The 14,090-nt window shown below is 42.3% G+C and overlaps 1 long non-coding RNA gene across 1 annotated transcript in view; it reads left to right on the top strand.

The window, feature by feature from the left end:
- LOC109453841 (uncharacterized) overlaps window positions 1–14,090 on the top strand; it is a 34,921-nt gene that overhangs the window by 7,633 nt on the left and 13,198 nt on the right. The window contains exons 3-4 of the long non-coding RNA XR_016019090.1: window positions 4,431–4,553; window positions 6,355–6,451. This is a non-coding gene — a long non-coding RNA (uncharacterized LOC109453841). The remainder of the gene's footprint in view (window positions 1–4,430; window positions 4,554–6,354; window positions 6,452–14,090) is intronic.

The following is a 14,090-nucleotide window of genomic DNA, read 5'->3' as shown; positions in this document are numbered from 1 at the left end:
ACCACTAAAAGCAGGAAATAATGCTCCCGAGTAGGTGCCCTCCCCACCTCTTATCACAAGAGTTGTAAACTCCAGAGCTGAAAAGCTTGTGTGCACCCCCGTTGTAATGCCTTTACTAATTTACTATCCAAGCCCAAACTTGGCTGAGATTCTTCACTAACGAACACCCAACCCTTGCTTCAATTCCTTTCTAGTGAGCACTAACTTTCTTTGTCCCGGCAGTTTCTCACAAATGTATTCTTTGTCTAAAAATATTAAAAGGTACCTGGTTCCATCATTTCTTGGAGCCTCGTTTAGTGATCTGAAGCATCACATTGTGATTCTCCATGTGCACATACGTACTTTTTTTTTCCTCCTGTTAATCTAGTTTTGTGTCAATTGTCAATTTTATAACTAGTCCAGACATAAGAAGGGTATAGGGGTGGGGAGTTCTCCCCTGCTCCCCAACATTCCCATTTAGGGTGCTTTAAAATTTTTTTAACGCTTTTGTTCTGAAATTTCATGACAATGTTGTTTTTCACCTTGGGAACAATTTTCTCATTTCTTTCATAATTGTCTTTTCTCCAATTTTCTGTACTCTCTTCTACTAATTATTGATTTTTTTTACTTCTGTTACTATAATTTTCATTTCCAAGGGTCTTTTTCTGTTTTCTAGTGTCCCTTTTTCAAGCATACTGTTCTTGATGTTTGGGTGCAGCCTGTGTTCTTTCATTTGTGAGGTTCTACTGGTGGCCTTTCCAAAGATTCCTTCTGCTTCCTGCGCTGTCTGCTTCTTTGAGTTTCTTCTTGGCATGTGTTTGTCTCCGTCTTTCTGGTGGGAGGCCTTCCTCGCATGTCTCCTTGGTTGCCTACCCAGCTCTAAGAACAAGGCACTAACAAGCTGATGGTGCACCAGTGGGAGACACTTACTATAGGACAACTGCCCAGTGGCCAGGGTTTTTCGTTGTGAAAACTCCAAATGCACTATCTGTGGGTCTTTTCTCCTAGGCTCTTTTCTTAGCTCGATTCCTCCAGTAAAGTCACCCCCAGACTTCGGCCTGGGGCACATAAAGCCTGGAAGCTGAGGGTATGTGGTGTCATAGGGGCATAAGAGAAGGACAGTCTCACCATTCAGTAAGTACATTTTCTCCTAGCACCTCTCGTTTCCGTTGTGCATGGCTTTTCAACTCTGCCAGCTGTGCCCCAGGCCAGGCCATTTCTCTGGCTTGACTCTATTTCTTACTCTGTTTATCTTTGTTCAGATGATTAAAAGAAAGTTCTTACCTGCTAGAGCTCCCAGACTAGTGTGGGGAATGAACTTGCAAGTGGGCACTTGTGATTCTGTGACATGACTGCGCAGTTGGTGTGGGGAGCCGGAGGGTAGACACTGAAACCAAGGAAGCTTATGCAACCAGGTCAGCGAGGGCTTCCTGGAAGAAGCGACATCCTGGCCCTGCAGGGAGATCTGTGGAGAGTAAGGCAGATTTTCTAGAGAAGTTTAGTTCCAAGGTCAGGTGGCGAGGGCAGGTTGGCTTGGCCTCTAGGTCTACTATTGGGGCTCTGGGCCTTCAAATCCCTCCTGTTTCTTCTTCATTTTCCCTTCCTCTTCTGACATAGGACTGTTCTGGGAGCTTTAGAGCTCCTCTGAGGGGCCGGCCTGGGAGACCCAGAGGGCAACGTGGGTCAGTAGATTCCTCAATAGAACCACGATGGCTTTACTGGTTTCCACCAAAGAACTTTACCCCCAAAGGTCTCAGACACTTCACCCAAGCCCAAAGTTTCCGGATGGAAGGACAGAGTGGGATGACACCAGGTCCTCGGAGCATTGTTCTGAACGCCCCCAGAAAACTTGGGCTGTAGCATGGTGGGTGTGGTATCACTACTTCCCCCAAAGTCTATAGTCCTTGCTTTTCAGCATGTAACAGCCTGTATTTTGCTGCCTGCACCATGCTGGCTGGCTGGCTGGGTCACTCCATGTCGCTCCTCACTGTGACCCAGTTTAGGGCTCTTCAAAGGACACCCAACAACAATTCAAGCATCAGTGACAGCAGTGACTTTTTCTGGGTGGCTTTCAGAGCCATGGTAGGCTCGTCCCCAGCCATGTGCCTTGAGAAATGCATGATGGGAAAACAGGTGTCTGGACAACACACACTAGAAGAGGAGCAGGATGTCGTCATGGAGAGCTTTGTAGAACCTGAGTTAAATTGGTGCTTGGGCCTAGAAGGGAAGAATGATGAGGGCTACCGTTTTAGACGGTGTTACCTGTCACAAACTCAGAGGGATTTGGAAAGGCCTCAGACATGAACTAGAGCTCTGCTTCCTATTTACAGATGGCGATATTGCAGGAACCAGCAGGGCTTGTCCAAGGCTACAGGGCTGGTTTGAAAGTCATGGTCTCTTGGCCTTCAGTCCCTTCTGCAGCCAAATGTAGGTATCTTTTATCATGAATATCATTAACATCGTCAACAGGATAACAACAACGGTAACATAACAGCTTCTCAGTTCCTGCCACGTGCTTCGCATTGTGGGGTATTTTACATACACAGCCTTTGCAAGCATTGTGGCTGAAAACTTTCAGGACAGATATCAGGGGTTCTTTTCTATACATTATGGACCAATTTTTCAGATATAGCACTTTTTGAATCTGTAATGGAGAAGTTGGTTCAAAAATACCCACTCAACACATACTTAGCAAGCTTCAACTACATTGCGAGGCACTAGGGTAGCATTGGGTATAGAGAGAGTAAAAGCCATTACCTGCCCTCTAGAATGTCACTGTGTCATGAAAATGGAGGACCAAGAGGCAGGTGGTTGCCACACAGCAGGCCAATTGCAGGACAGAGCTAATCACAGGGTGGGGTCATGGGAACATAGCAGAGGGGCATCTGGCAGGGACTGGGAGAGGAGGCCAAGAGGAGATGTAGCTGAACTTAGCCTTGAGGAATGAAATTCACCAGATGAGAGCAGGTAGGCAGATGGGTTGGTGGTGAGGGTGGTGGGAGCCATGGGACGTTCCAGGGGAAGGAGCTAGTATGTGAAAAACACAGTGACTCGTTGCCATTTTTGTGCCCAGCCTAGCAACACCCCACACATCGAGGGTTTAGAAAAATATTTGTTGGATGGATGGATGAATGATCAAATACAGATTTGATTTGTGTACAAGACTGATGCCCCGCCCCTCCACCACCAGGGATGGGCTTCTCAGCTCGTTGAATTGTTCTGCATTTGATGTCAGAGGGGCTGTGAGTGGGCTCGGCAGGTCCAGACACTGGGGTTGCCTAAGCCCAGCTGAATCTGAAGCAGGAAGAGCTTGGCCAAATTTCTTCAGCCAAACATTAATGTTAATTGACATCTGAGTGTTGGAGGAAAAATTCTTGCAAAACCAGTTCCAGGTGTTTCATGAAGCCTGGGGTGGGGTGGGGTGGGGTGGGTGGGATATTGCAGAGCTGTTACCTTTGGTGTCAGGTCCAGGAGGGGATGTGAGCATTGTCACAAGTACCCTCCATCAGCTTGGCCTCCACCTTGACTTAGGACTGGCTTGTCTGTTTCCTTAGGGCTCCCCCTCTCTCTCTACCCCATGCTCATCTCATGTAATTGTCACAGCCACGCCCGCAATAAGTACAATAGACAAAGAAACTTGCTCGCGGAGAAGTGATGAGATCATACCAGGCCCCTCAGCTGTTGAATGCACAGCTGGGTTTCTAACGTTAGCCTTTTCATTTCCAAAGTACTTCGAAGGCGACTATAGTGATATTCAGCCATGAGATATGTAGCACTTGTTCTAGGATGAGTTCATGAACTTAAATGTCAGACCACGTGTGTGTGTGTGTGTGTGTGTGTGTGTGTGGAGAGAGAGAGAGAGAGAGAGAGAAGGGAGTTGGGTATCAGGTACCTGGAGATAGGCATGAGAGGGAGCCTTTTCACCTGCCATCATTTAACCATGTGCATGTATTAACTATTTGTCTTAGTTTCCTAGGGCTGCTCTGACAAATGACCACAAACGTGGTGCTTTGAAACAACTGGCATTTATTCTCTCACAGTTCTGGAGGCCAGGCGCTGGCAGGGCCGGGCTCCTTCTGAAGCTCGAGGGGAGAAGTTTTCCTCTCCGCTTCCCACTTGTGGTGGCTCCTAGTGCTCACTGGTTTACAGATGACATCATTCCAACCTCTAACTCTTCTTCACATTGTTTTCTCCTCTGGGGTTCTTTGTCTTCACGTCTTACAAGGACACCAGTCATTGGATTTAGGGCTCATCCTAAATCAAGGATGGTTCCATCCCAAGATCCTTAACTACATTACAGTTTCAAAGACTGTATTTCCAAGTAATGTCATATTGTAAGGTTCTGGGTGGACATGATGTTTTTTAAAAAAGAAAAATATAGTCTTTGTGAAATAAAGCAAAGTTCATGTTTTCAAAGAAACAAAAATAATAATTCTTTTAAAAACTTCTAGGTTAAGCAAGCATTAAAGCTGGAATACATTGGAAATCCATTGTCTAAGTAAATAGGACGTTTAACTGAAGTCATTGTGGCTCTCAGCACCATGTATCCATCTCAGAGGAAGAGGAAAGCAGGAGTGAGTAAAAATGTATTGACCACCCATTGAGCATAAAAAGACAGTTGGATGGACTCAAATTCTGTTAACAGGGGGCCCATTAATTAGATTTATGCTGAGTTGGTGTTTGTAAAATGGTGGTTTCTGTGAACCATTTCTAAGAGCATCCCTGAAGGTCTTTGCTGTGAAAATGATGATCTCACATCTCAGGATTGGAGACATGACATTTTAAGAATAGCTGAGAAAAAGTGTTTGAGTATTGTCTCAGTCAGCTGGGGCTGCCATAAAATACCACAGATTGGGCGACTAAACAATAGAAGTTTATTTCTCACAGTTCTGGCTGCTGGAAGTCCAAGGTCTAGGTGCCTGCTGATTCAGTTCCTGGTGAGGGCTCTCTCCCTGGCTTGCAGATGGCCGCCTTCTCACTGTGTCCTCACACGGCAGAAGGAGAGAGAGGAGGGATGACCTCTCTGGGGTCTCTTCTCATAGGGACACCTAATCCTATTGGATCACTGCTCCACCCTTATGGCCCCATTTAACCTTAATGACTTCTTTACTACAAATAGAGACACAGTGGGGTTAGAGCTTCAACACATGAATTTTAGAGGAACACATTTCGGTCCATAGCAGGTATTTTGAATCAACATGAGCATTTTCAACATTTATGAGACATGATATAAGATTCCAGTATGGATTCTGAATCAAGCAGAATTTAAGATATTTTGGACACCATCATGGGGAACGCTAATTTATCATTTAACAAGCTATGTCCTGGCTTGGGTGCTGGCAATGAACAACAAGATACTTATTCATGTGATCAGGAGGCAGTTAACATCTTTGGGGTTAAAAAAAACACGCGCACACACAAAAAACATCTCTTGCATAAGGGAACTTCAGATGTAAGACCTCGGAGTCAGACTACCCCAGCTCCAGCATTTGGCAGCTGTGGAATTTTGGGCAAGCTGCCTCCCACCTTTGACTCAGTTTTCTCAACTGTAAAATGGGATTAAAACAGCCTTCCTTGTGTTGTTATGGAATTAAATGGGATGAGGTCTGTGGCTATTATTCTTATCAACAACAACACCAAAAATGCATGGAAAAAATTTTGCCATGTGCTCAGCAAAACTCTAGAAAGGATTATTAAGCAGGTGATTTGTGGCACTGAGAAAGGGAAGTGACCATTACCTGAAGGCGGAATTGCTCAATTAGGAACAAGAGCTGGCTTGCTTCAGCTGAGCATGGAATGCAATTATTCCCTCACTGAACAAACATTTGAAATTTATATTCTAGGGATAGCAGAATTTAGAGGAATCTATACCCATTAAAAAAAACTTAATGAATACTTTTTCACTATAATAAAGAAGAAACACAACCTTGACTGGGAATCAACACCCTGGAGCGTACAGTTTTGTTCACCTAACACTTGCCAGAACCTCACCCCTGACCTTGGAGAAGGAAATGTCCAGTAGCCCTGGGGTAACTTCATACACATGCAGGAAGTCTCTCATTGGGGGGCTCCTTGAGGAGAGATTTTGTACATTTTTTTCATAAAAAGGATGTGGCGGACGTCTCATTTAATGGACTGATTAAGGAGTCATTCTAGAAAAAACAAGGGGAACAGGAAATACAGCTGAAGCATCCATTTTCTTAGCCTGTTTATAGAGCCAGAGAGAATAGCCTTTAAGATATATTTCTTCACTAGGAGGAAAAATAATATTGAATTTTGGCTTAAAATGTCCTTGTATTAGGGTAAAATACTAGCCTTTCAACTTAATGTCTCTTTAACTTCCCTCCTCTCTCTCCACTTTTTTTTTTTTTTTAGCTCAGAACATGTTAAGGGCATTGAGCAGAGACTAGGTGGGAGATGACATCGGAAAGGCCCGTTGGGACCAAGCTGTGGAAGGACCTCGGATGCCAGCGTGAGTTTCTCCTTAATTCCGTACACGTTGGAAAATGTGTACACATGCATTTTTGCTGAGTGGGAGGCAGCATATATTGCAGTGGAAGGAGTCTGGGGTCTCCTTAGCAGTGTGGCCTTCAGTCTGACACCAGACTTCTTTGTAGAACGAGCATAGTACATCTTACACAAGCTGTATTTGGGAAAGTTGGGAAGTCCTGTGTTCTGGACTAGTTCATAAATCGTAAGACTGTTTTTGGCGCTCTCACCCATCAGAGTTCCCTTTTGGAAAGATTAACCAGGCAAAGGGGTGTAAGCTGGGTTGGAGCGGGGAGCCAGGGGGACTGGGGTGACCTGCTGGCAGGCGGTTGCCGTGATCATAGACGAGGACTGCTGAGGAGGACAGGAAGGGTGGATAGGAATAATTTCGTAGTAGAGGGAGAGTCCACGTGACATAACGTCACTTGGAATGGAGAGGTGGGTGATGGGAAATTGTAAACCACAATGCCAGATGCATGGGACAAAGAGGAGCTGCACATCTGGGGGCAAAGGGGATGTGTTCATTTTGGGCCATGTTGAGTTGAATGAAGATGCCTTGAGATGCCGGTCAAGATGGACAAAGGGAAAGCTTTGGGAGTAATTTGTGTGGGGGAAGAGGTAGGTGGTGGTAATGGCTCGGGTTGACGGAGGGACTCAAATCCCTGAAAAAGAGAAGGGCAGACCCCAGCCTTGAGAGCCAGAGTACCGCATTTGACTGCCTGCCCTCAAATTCATTGACGTTGGCCGTGTTGCTTGATCTCTGTGCCTCCGTGTTCCCCTGTGTAAAATCAGGGATAAAAACCAGAATCTACTTCATTGGGTTGTTAGGGAGAGTAAATGAAGTCATAAGCATGGAACGCTTAGAATCCTGCCTGGCACACAGTAAGCACTCAATAAATAGCTGTTCTTAAAATTAGAAGGTGAATCATAAGGGTTTGTGTCTTTGGAGGCTCATCATAGCAGCTTTCCTCCATTTATTTATTTGGCTTGCTATTGCGCCACATAAAGTTTACAATCAAACACCAAACATGGGCTTATGTAGCATCCTGGAAGGTAAATTAGCATTTGAATGCACAAGGTTCCTATATGAAGAATAGTTATTCATTGACTGAAGATCTCTGGCATTAAAAACAAGTTTCAGCACGTGAAAGTGTTGCCCACATCCAAGGGTCTCTTCTTTGAAATGTAAGATCTGTGAAAATGAAGCATGCCAATGGAAATGCAAATGCCTCAAACATTTTTATTTACCTGTGACTCAAGATCGATTACTTTACATGTAAAAACACACAAAATATTGGTTTTGCTTGTGGTCAGATAAATCAGTCATGATAAACGAATTTGGCCACAGCTCTTCCTTTCTAAGGATGCCCTCGGACAGGATCTCTCGTGTGCATATAAAAATATTGGTATTCATAGGACACCAGCAATGTGACTGAGCCTCTGGCGGCCTGCCATCTTTGCTTATTGCTTTTTTAGTATATGTGCCGCCGAAGCGAGCCTGCTTATTGCTTTAATAATTGAATGTAACTCGAAGGTCTTTTCATATCTACTGAATATTTGCAAAGGGTGGCTATAAGATAATGAAGCGGATCTTTTTTTATTTTAATAAATAAATATTCCAGAGACAAGCATTCGAATGAGGGAGCCCTTCAGAAAAGCCACTCTGGCATCCTTGGGGAGTCCCCAAACACTTTGGGACATGTTTTGGGGACTTGCCTTCCTAGTTCTTGGCACATTCTTTCAGATATCCTTATTGGTGAAAAATCTTTTTTAAAGGGGATACACTTTTTTTATTTTTAAAGACATGAAAGTCATTCAGATTTCATTGAGATAATGTCATTGTTGTTCAAAAGCAAAGTGTCACTCAAATAACAAGGCTATTTTTCTTGCTTGGGCCATAAACTGGCTTGGATGGCAAACTTTAGAGAGGAATTCTAAAGCGCATTTCCCAAGGTGAACATTATTTTTTCCTAGAAACAGGGAGTCTTCTTTGCAGGTGACCAACCTGTCCTGGTTTGCTAGAATGTTTTCTGTTTTAGCACTGAAAGTCTCCAGGCCCAGGGGGCGTCCGGTTACCTCAGTTGGTTAGAACACAGTGCTCTTAACAACAAGGTTGCTGGTTGGATCCCCACATGGGCCACTGTGAGCTGTGCCCTCCACAACTAGATTAAAACAACTACTTGACTTAGAGCTGATGGGTCCTGGAAAAACACACTTAAAATAAATAAAAGTTAAAAAAAACCCACAAAGACTTAAAAAAAAAAAGAAAGTCTCCAGTCCTAGGCAAACCAGGATGATTGGTCATCCTCTTATGAGGCAGGCATATTCCTCCAGCTGACAAGACTTTGATCCTGTCCCTGTGACAATAATCCCAGGGTTTCTCCTTCCAGCTTACGTCCCATTGGTACAGGCTCCTAACATTACTACTGAAAGACAACATTGGTTTTATTGCACATGTTGCAGTAGGCTTCTTCGTTGGTTGGTTGGTTGGTTGGTTGGTTGGTTGGTTGGTTGGTTCATTTTTAAGACCATTTTCTTTTAACCGTTCTAGTACCTCTGCACTTCTTGCTATTATGTGGGCAATGTTTGGAATTCTTTTGTGGTTTGCCCTTCCTGCTTCTTGGCAATGTTGTGCTTAAGCTGAGCCAGCCTGTGTGGTCCAGGAAGTAGATTCAGATTCTTAGACTGAGCTCTGCAGTTATTAGCCACAAATTCCATAGCCTAGCTGACCCTCAGTTTCCTTATCCGGCAAGTAGAAAAATAGACACCTTTACTATTTCAGAGGGTTAATGTGAGAATGTAAAGAGATATCTGTGAACTGTGAAGTTACTAACTTTTGAAGTTGAATATTCTTAAATAATGCAACAAACGTGCCTTTCAGGAGTTATGCAAAATGAAGCCTCTGATATGCTATTATAATTATTAACTGAGTCATATCAGCAGTGACTAATAAATTTAAGCATTTTAGATAATAAACCAAAAAAGGTAGAATTGTAGGATCCAAAAATATGCTTTTAACAAAATTTAAAAGTTATTTGCTTCTATGTATTTTCTCTTACCTAAAGTGAAAATGGCTTTGTTATTTTTTTCAATCTAGTTCTTTAATTTTGAGTGACAGTAAATACTCAAAATAACAGTGGCTTAAATAAAATAAAAGTTTATTTCCCTGTCAAGTGTGTGAAAGAAGTGTTCCAGCTAAAAGGAAAGAGGAGGGGGAATAAGAGGAGGGCAAACCCTCTTCTAGAAAGTTAAACATGAGATGTTTATTTATAAGTCATCAGTTAGAACTTAATCATATGACCATACTTAACTCAAATGATTTTTTAATAGTTTAATGTATTTTAATAACAAACTTACAGGAGCAACACTGAAGACAGTTATTAAAAACATGTACTTGCATGTAGGACAACTCAGTTAGAAAAGTTAAGCAAATGGATGGAATCTACTGGACGATAAAAATGCTACAAACACCATTTAGTTGCCATCAATAAGAGATTTACTTGTTTTAAAAAATTCCCAATGCTGGCATTGTGGAGAAAAATGTAGCAGGTTTATTTATAATTGTTGTAAAGTTGAACTGCTAAAACTTGTTCACTGAAACATTTTGACTTGCATTAATGCTTTATGTCCCTGAATTTATATTAAAAATTCACACACAAATGAAAATGAAAAAAAAACTGCCAATACCTGATTTCTGTCCCCTATTTTTCTATTTGCAATTATATACGTAGGTACCTTTTAATCCCATGGCGGGATAAATCTAACGTTTAGCACTAGCAACAACAGGAAGAAAAGAAAATTATTTTAAAACAATGAAACGTTTCCCATCATAGATTCTTGAGCATATTCTCCATGTATGCGGCGTGCCAGCTGGATGTCCTTTGGCATAATTATTACACATTTGGCATGGATAGCACACAGGTTGGTGTCTTCAAAAAGGTCAGCCAGATAGGACTCACTTGCCTCCTGTAAAGCACCGATAGCTGCACTCTGGACGTGCAGATGCATTTTGAAGTCCTGAGCAATTTCTCCCTCACACCAGGCGCTGAAGGGAGGTTTGTGAATCAGAAGTTCAGTGGACTTCTGATACCATGTGGTCTCTTCACCTCTCCAGTAGAGGGCGCACTCTTGCGAGTGGATTTGGTAGTCAGTTGCTTCCTCCGTGCTTTACCCAGGTTGATTTGTGCGCAGTCGGCTTTGTATCAGCCATGGGAGAAAGATTTTCTTACTTACCCTCCTTCTCCTTCAGCTGGAGCTCTGTGAGCTAGAGGTGGTGTTAGGGAACGACACAATTTCAAATGATTTTTAATTATGAATTCAGTCACAACTTATTCAATGCCCGCTATGTGCAAGACCTTCCAGAAACTCATAATCCTGAAGGAAAACAGACACACATACGTGTTACGTATCTACATAACTGACCACTAGATGATGTCTATAGAGCTGTTAATACGTAGTTATCTGAACAAGGTTCTAGGAAAGCAAAGGCAAGGCAGATTCATTCTGCTTGGGGCACTGCGGAAGGCTGCCCAGAGGTGGTGATGTTTGAGTTGGATCCCGAAGGATGCAGAGGAAATGGCATGAGCAGGACCACGGAAGTGGAAGGCTAGGGCATGTGTGGCGAACTGTGCTTTCAGAGTAAGGCACGTTGGAGCCAGACCTTGAAGGATCTTAAGTGCAGATGAAAAATGGGAAGTTTATCAGGGATTTGACGTAAGCAGATCCTTCTGGCTTCAGTATGGACGATGGAATAGACTTTAAGAAGAAGTAGAACATGGGGAGATCAGTTATTGATGTTTATTGTATTCACCCAGGGAAGACTAGGGCAAACTAAGTGAGGATGATGGCACGTGGAACGGAGAGAAGAAGAGAGATTAAAACGTCCTCCTCATCAGTAATGTCACCTTATTGAAGAGACCTGGCTTGACCACTCTATATAAAATATTCCCATCCCCCACCCACTCTCCTATCTTCATTTGCTATATTTTTCTCTTTAGCATTATTGCCATCTGTCATAGTATATATTTACATTTTATGTGCTTATTATCTATTTGCCCACTAGAATGGAAGTTCCATGAAGGCAGGGCTTTGTTTTTTTCTTTGTTACATCCTTGGAGCCAGATAATGTCTGGTATATAGTAGGTGCTCGATACATATTTGCTAAGCTAAAAATCAATAAATAAAATAAGTTTGAGCTCCTTCTCATGGACTATGTAAATCACCTGAGCAATATGGTCAATCAGCTCCTGTTTGCATTTATGGATCAAATTTACTTTTTTCTAAAACAGTATTTGAGGTGGCTCCAGAAATATATACACTGCAGAATGATTTAAAAAGAACAGCAATAAATCAGATTGAAAGGAAAAGAGAATTGAATAGGATGATAAAGCACAGAGAATCAGTATGCAGATGTGGCTGGCACAAAGCCTGCGTTAAAATTTTGAAGGTGGGCAGCAAATTCATGTCTGAGCTCCCTGGGAGCCAACGCAAAGAGTGGGACACGGCCAGTTATGAGACCCACCCAGGTCATTAGACAAAGACATGCCAATTTCTCAGAAGAACCCCTGGTTCTTTTTCAAGGACAAAGATGACACTGAAGCCACCTGCTTTGTCTTCATGCTGCTTGGTAGGGGGACTACTTGGTAACCCCTTAGTTATTTTTGAGGGAACTTGATTTTGTGCGAAGCTTCACTCATCTACTACCAGAGGTGACCAGAAATTTATCCAAACCAGAAGCCACTAGTTACAGGTTACAGGACACTCACTCAAGGGCAGAATTAGGTGGGAGAGGAATGTAACATAGTCAGTTCCTGTCCTTCTGCCCTCTCCAGAACCTTTATCAATCTTTAAGTCTTATCTCCACTGCTAAAGAGGAAAGTTACTAAGAAATCTGGCAAAGGTCATTGAAATCTGCATCCTCTGTTTGTCTCTCTTTCTTTGATTTATTCAAGTTTCTTTGAGGTACCACTTAAGTGAGAAGTTTAGTTTGGCTGATGGTGTATTTTTAAGAGCATGAAATTAGGTGAGAAGTGGAGAGGAAGCTGATTTGCCAAACAATCAAGAGGTGGTTTTGACTCTAGTAAAGGATTTCCTTCTTTAAAAGATGTTTAAAAGGATTTTTGAAAAAGTAATTCTTCCACATGGTAAAACAAAATTCAAACAGGGCAAGAAGAGTCAACCAATAATGCCACATTTTTGTATATTATTGCAGAGATATTAATACTTGTATACAGACGTAAATATTTTTCGTTATATAAATGATAATTTCTGATACAAACTCTTCCCTTGCTTTTTTTCACTTAATGCATCTTGGAGAACATTCCCTCTGAGTTCCTGTTAAGCTACTTTATTCTTTGAAAATGTGGAATGGCATTCTGTTATACGAGTGCCATCATTTATGTATCCAGTTTCCCAGCTAATAGATGTTAGGCCGTCTCCAGCGTTTTGCTGTTACAAACAATGTATTGATGAAATCAATAAAATTTGAGTCTGCATCAGCCAGGGTTCTGGAGGGAAGCAGTTCTGAAACTCAGAAGGTTGAAACGATGAGACTTATGAAAGGGGCTCCTTTCCAGAGGTGTGAGTAGGGTTCAGGAGCCATCCCTGGATGTTGAGGAACTGACAACAACAAGAAGCTGTTACTACCCCCAGGACTGAAGGGGCAAATGGTGCCACTGGAGCCTCTGGAGAGCAGGTGCACAAAGGAAGGCCACCTAGCAGGAGCTGTGTATTTCCAGAAACATCACAAAGGATAGAGGGAGCAGGAAAACAAAAATACCTCCACCACTCTCTCTGCTTGCCCTGCAATCTCCTGCCGGTGCTTTCTATTAGCCAAACCCAACCACAGAGGCCAGATGGCAAAGGACACAGATGACCATAGTGGTCACTGTTCTGGCATGGATCTGGGCAGAGAACAACAGAAAATGGATCTGGGGTGGAGTGGAGCATATGTATAGTATATGGGAATTTCTAGAAGTGGAATTGCTGCCTGAAAGGCATATTTATCTTTATTATTGTTTTGTAAGTCAGTATTCATTTTTATTTACTTTTTCTGTGGGTTTTTCATTCCTTTCTGCATTTCTGTATTCCTACTGGGAACAGTTTTCCTTCTATCTGAATAACTCCCTTCAGTGTTTCTTTTAGTGTAGCTCTGCTGGCTGAGAATTTTCTTGGTTTTGCTTGTCTTTTGACCTTTAGTTTCAAAGGATAATTTCATTGAGTACATGATCCTAAGTGGCAGTTATTTTCTTTCAGCACCTTGTCTTCTGAGTTTTATTGTTTCTGTTGAAAATCACTTCTCAGTCTTAATGTGGCTCCATTGAAGTTTCTCTCTACTTTTAAGCTTTTATCTTTGCCTGTGGGTTTTTTTCAGCAGTTTGAGAGCAGTTTTCCTACAATATGCTTCAATGTGGTTTTCTTTGTTTTCATTGTGATTGAATTTAGTGAACTTTTTGAATCAGAGTTATACCATATTTCATCAGAAAATTCTTGTCTATTACTTTTTCAAATATTGCTTCTGCCCTAATTTATCTTTCCATATCTCGAATTATACATATATCTTTTCACTGTGTTCCTTTTGTCCCTTACACTTTTTTCCTATATTTTTCATCCATTCTTCTCTT

Source organism: Rhinolophus sinicus, chromosome 1 (assembly GCF_057876585.1).
Source record: "Rhinolophus sinicus isolate RSI-liver-muscle chromosome 1, RSI-T2T, whole genome shotgun sequence".
Classification (NCBI taxonomy): Eukaryota; Metazoa; Chordata; class Mammalia; order Chiroptera; family Rhinolophidae; genus Rhinolophus; species Rhinolophus sinicus.
The sequence above is the reverse complement of the archived record's forward strand: the minus strand, read 5'-3'. Positions and strand labels throughout refer to the sequence as shown.